Raw genomic sequence first — 5,000 nt, forward strand, 5'->3', positions numbered from 1 at the left:
CTCCTCTCAGCCCTGCCCATCACCCTCTCTCCTCTCTCTCCTCTCATCCCTACCCCTGTCCTCTGCTCTCTCTGCTCTAACACACTGTCCCTGTCCCCCTCTCTAGGTTGCTGAGTGTCAATAAGAGTGTCTCAATGATGGATCTGCAGGACAGTCCGCATGAAACAGCGTGTCCCAACCTGCAGAGTGTGGACATGCTGAACAGCAGCCAGGGCCTCCATCGCAGGACTGGGAGGACTGGGAGGACTGGGAATGGGGGGGCCTGGGTGCGGTGCTCAGGCCGGGGGGGCCGGCACTCGGCAGGGAGCGGGGGCTCCAGTTTCTCCGGGGGGCTCCGGCTGAGTCAGATGGGGGCCACCACAGACTCGCTGTCCCCAGCAGCAGGCGGCCATGCGGATCCCGCTGTCCCTTTCAGAAACCCGCTGTTCCACCTGGCCTCTGACGGGCCGCAGCTGCAGCACCAGGGCCAGCCCGCGTGTCTCTGCAGCCGCAGCCCATGCAGCAGCCCCCCCCCACGCTGCTGCTCGCACCCGAGCAGGACATGGGCTCCTCGCAGCACCACTCCCCCTTCCTGCCCTCTTTCCACGGGTACTCCCGCAGTGAGGGACCTGTCAGGGCTCAGCGTGAAGCAGCCGCAGCCCAACATCATGCACAGCCACAGCTACAGTGACGACTTCACGAGGCAGAAACTCAGAGTACAGCCGCAGACAGCTCTCACTGCAGGTAAACCCTGAGGACACTGTGACACTGTGACACTGAGACACTGAGCACTGTGATACTGAGCACTGTGACACTGTGACACTGAGCACTGTGACACTGTGACACTGAGCACTGAGACACTGTGACACTGAGCACTGTGATACTGTGACACTGAGACACTGAGCACTGTGGACACTGAGACACTGAAAAACACTGTGACACTGAAAACACTGTGACACTGTGATACTGAGACATTGTGATACTGAGACACTGTGGTACTGTGATACTGAAAACACTGAGACACTGAGCACTGTGACACTGAGCACTGTGATACTGAGACACTGTGGACACTGAGCACTGTGGACACTGAGACACTGTGACACTGAGCACTGTGATACTGAGCACTGTGACACTGAGACACTGTGACACTGAGCCACTGTGACACTGAGACACTGAAACACTGTGATACTGAGCACTGTGACACTGTGACACTGAGCACTGTGACACTGAGACACTGTGACACTAAGCACTGTGACACTGAGGACACTGAGACACTGTGACCACTGAGCACTGTGGACACTGAGACACTGTGGACACTGTGACACTGAGCACTGTGATACTGTGACACTGAGACACTGTGGACACTGAGACACTGTGACACTGAGACACTGAGCACTGTGATACTGTGGACACTGAGACACTGTGACACTGTGACACTGAGCACTGTGGACACTGAGACACTGTGACACTGTGGACACTGAGCACTGTGATACTGTGACACTGAGGACACTGTGACACTGAGACACTGTGATACTGTGACACTGAGACACTGTGATACTGTGACACTGAGACACTGTGATACTGTGACACTGAGACACTGTGACACTGAGGACACTGTGACACTGTAACATTATTCTGTTACCCTGCATGTAAAGCTTGGAGAATGTATACAACATCTCTTACTGTGTCGCTTCTGGTTTGCCAGTTTGAATTCTCTGCAATGAAATGTGCCTCACATTCAATTTGAATCCCTCCGAGCTTCCAGTTCAGAGTGTGTTTCATGACCGTTTCTATTTCTAACCTCTCTCTCTCCCCTCCTCGCAGGAGAACCTGCAGCACATGCTGGGTGGCGGGGGGGTGGTGTTGGGGGAGGCTCTGGCTCTGTGATGGGGACGCCCCCCCTCCTCCTCTCAGCCCCAGCGCAGACTCCTGGAGCAGCAGCCCTCCACCATCCTGCCTCCCCCCTCCTCCTCCGCAGCGCTGCACAGGAGCAAGACCCCAGCAGCTGTCTGTGAGCTCCGCCCAGCCGCCCTCCCTGCAGCAGCAGCCCCAGCCCCTGCCCAAGCAGCACAGCCAGGCTCGGCCGGCCAGCGGGAAGCTGCTCCAGTCTCCAGAACCAGCCTTCGGGCCCCCAGCTGGGCCGAGCCGGGCCCTAGGCAGCAGCTCTCAGTGAAGGACGCTTCCCAGCAGGCCTCAGGGGTCAGGTCTGACTCACCAGCAGAGCTCTGTCCAGGGAAACCCCAGAGCAGCTCACAGCAGCCACAGCCACAGCCACAGCCACAGCAGCAACAACAGCAGCAGCAGCAGCAGCAGCAGGGTCCGCAGCACCTCAAACCAGCCATCAGCAAAACAGGTGAGCCTGAGCGCCCTTCCCACTCTCCCCTTTACCCCTCTCTCTACTCCTCCTCTCTCTACTCCTTCTCTTACTACCCTCCTCTCTACCCCTCCTCTCTACCGCTCCTCTCTACCCCTCTCTACCACTCCTCTCTCTACCTCTCCTCTCTCTACCCCTCCTCTCTCTAACCCTCCTCTTTTCCACCTCTCCTCTCTCTACCCCTCCTCTCTCTACCCCTCCTCTTTCCACCTCTCCTCTCTATTCCTCCTCTCACTACCACTCCTGTCGCTGTCTCTCAGTTTTTCAACCAGGCTGTAATTGACCTCTAGAGGGGTTTTTAGTCCTCGGTCATTCTGTTTTTTCTGTTATACAGCACTGTACAGTAGAGTACAGAGCAGTACAGTAGAGTACAGTACAGTGCAGTGCAGAGCAGTACAGAGCAGTACAGTGCAGTGCAGTGCAGTACAGTAGAGTACAGCAGAGTACAGGTCAGTACAGCAGAGTACAGAGCAGTACAGTAGAGTACAGTGCAGTACAGTAGAGTGCAGTACAGTAGAGTACAGAGCAGCAGAGTACAGTGCAGTACAGCAGAGTACAGAGCAGTACAGCAGAGTACAGAGCAGTACAGTAGAGTACAGTGCAGTACAGCAGAGTACAGAGCAGTACAGCAGAGTACAGAGCAGTACAGTAGAGTACAGTGCAGTACAGTAGAGTACAGAGCAGTACAGAGCAGTACAGCAGAGTACAGAGCAGTACAGAGCAGTACAGCAGAGTACAGAGCAGTACAGAGCAGTACAGTAGAGTACAGAGCAGTGCAGTAGAGTACAGTGCAGTACAGTATATCATATTTTGACTCTCACTATATAATTGTAGAGCAGCACAGTAATGTTTGTTGTTGTTGTTGTTCTTGTTTCTTGCCCCTGGCAGGGCTCCCACTCACCTTCGACCCTTAACCCCCCGACCCCAGCCTCGGAGCGCACAGTCCGCCTGGGTGTCCAACATGCCACACCTGTCAGCAGACATCGAGAGGTCACACATCGACAGGGAGGAGTTCAAACTGAAGGAGTATTCAAAGAGCATGGATGAGTCTCGACTGGACAGGGTGTGTGTGAGGGAGGGAGGGAGGGAGGGCGCGAGGGGAGGGAGGGGGGGGTGTGTGAGGGAGGGAAGGAGGAAGGGAGGGTGTGTGAGGGAGCGAGGGAGGGTGTGAGGGAGGGAGGGGAGTGTGAGGGAGGGAGGGAGGGAGTGTGAGGGGGAGGGAGGGTGTGGGAAGGAGGGAGGGAGGGAGGGTGTGTGAGGAGGAGGGAGGGTGTGGGAAGGAGGGAGGGAGGGGAGGGTGTGTGAGGGACGGAGGGAGGGAGGGAGTGTGAGGGAGCGAGGGAGGGTGTGTGAGGGAGGGAGGGAGGGAGGGAGTGTGAGGGAGCGAGGGAGGGAGTGTGAGGTAGGGAGGGTGTGTGAGGGGGGAGGGTGTGGGAAGGAGGGAGGGAGAGAGGGTGTGTGAGGGGGAGGGAGGGTGTGGGAAGGAGGGAGGGAGGGAGGGTGTGTGAGGAGGAGGGAGGGTGTGGGAAGGAGGGAGGGAGGGAGGGGTGTGTGAGGGACGGAGGGAGGGAGGGAGTGTGAGGGAGCGAGGGAGGGAGGGTGTGTGAGGGAGGGAGGGAGGGAGTGTGAGGGGAGCGAGGGAGGGAGTGTGAGGTAGGGAGGGTGTGTGAGGGGGAGGGTGTGGGAAGGAGGGAGGGAGGGAGTGTGAGGGAGGGAGGGAGGGAGGGAGTGTGAGGGAGCGAGGGAGGGAGTGTGAGGGAGGGAGGGAGGGTGTGTGAGGGAGCGAGGGAGGGTGTGAGGGAGGGAGGGAGTGTGAGGGAGGGAGGGGAGGGAGGGAGTGTGAGGGAGCGAGGGAGGGAGTGTGAGGGAGGGAGGGAGGGTGTGTGAGGGGGGAGGGAGGGTGTGGGAAGGAGGGAGGGAGAGAGGGTGTGTGAGGGAGGGAGGGAGGGAGGGTGTGTGAGGGGGAGGGAGGGTGTGGGAAGGAGGGAGGGAGAGAGGGTGTGTGAGGGAGAGAGGGAGGGGAGGGTGTGCCCTTATTTTTGACTAACAATCTTTCTCTCTCTCTCTCTCTCTCTCTCTCTCTCTCTCTCTCTCTCAGGTGCGGGAGTATGAGGATGAGATCCACTCTCTGAAAGAGAGGCTGATGATGTCACACAAGAAGCTGGAGGAGTATGAGCAGCGGCTGATGTCACAGGAAGAGCAGACCAGTAAGATCCTGATGCAATACCAGAACAGACTGGAGAACAGCGAGAGGAAAACTGAGGATGCAACAGCAGGAAAAGGGACTCACAGATCAAAGGAATCATCAGCAGGTAAGAGAGAGGAGAGGAGAGAGGAGAGGAGAGAGGAGAGGGGAGAGGGGAGAGAGGAGAGGGGAGAGAGGAGAGAGGAGAGGGGAGAGGGGAGAGGGGAGAGGGGAGAGAGGCGAGGAGAGAGGGGAGGACAGGAGAGGAGAGAGGAGGGGGAGAGGGGAGACAGGAGAGGAGAGAGGGGATGAGAGGGGAGGGGGAGGGGGAGAGGGGAGAGGGGAGAGGAGGGGAGAGGGGATGAGAGGAGAGGAGAGAGGAGGGGAGAGGGGAGGATGGAGAGGAGATAGAGGATGGAGAGAAGGAGAGTGGAGGAGAGGATGGAGGATGGAGAGAAGGAG

General features: G+C 58.0%; 1 long non-coding RNA gene and 1 pseudogene across 4 annotated transcripts in view; both read left to right on the forward strand.

The window, feature by feature from the left end:
- Positions 1-2,245, forward strand: part of LOC117964893 (ras/Rap GTPase-activating protein SynGAP-like) — a 2,701-nt pseudogene extending 456 nt beyond the window's left edge.
- Positions 2,246-4,485: 2,240 nt separating this feature from the next.
- Positions 4,486-5,000, forward strand: part of LOC131709005 (uncharacterized) — an 8,467-nt gene continuing 7,952 nt past the window's right edge. For all 4 annotated transcript variants that reach the window (XR_009311339.1, XR_009311341.1, XR_009311342.1 and 1 more), the window contains exon 1: positions 4,486-4,665. This is a non-coding gene — a long non-coding RNA (uncharacterized LOC131709005). The remainder of the gene's footprint in view (positions 4,666-5,000) is intronic.

Source organism: Acipenser ruthenus, chromosome 41 (assembly GCF_902713425.1).
Source record: "Acipenser ruthenus chromosome 41, fAciRut3.2 maternal haplotype, whole genome shotgun sequence".
NCBI lineage: Eukaryota > Metazoa > Chordata > Actinopteri > Acipenseriformes > Acipenseridae > Acipenser > Acipenser ruthenus.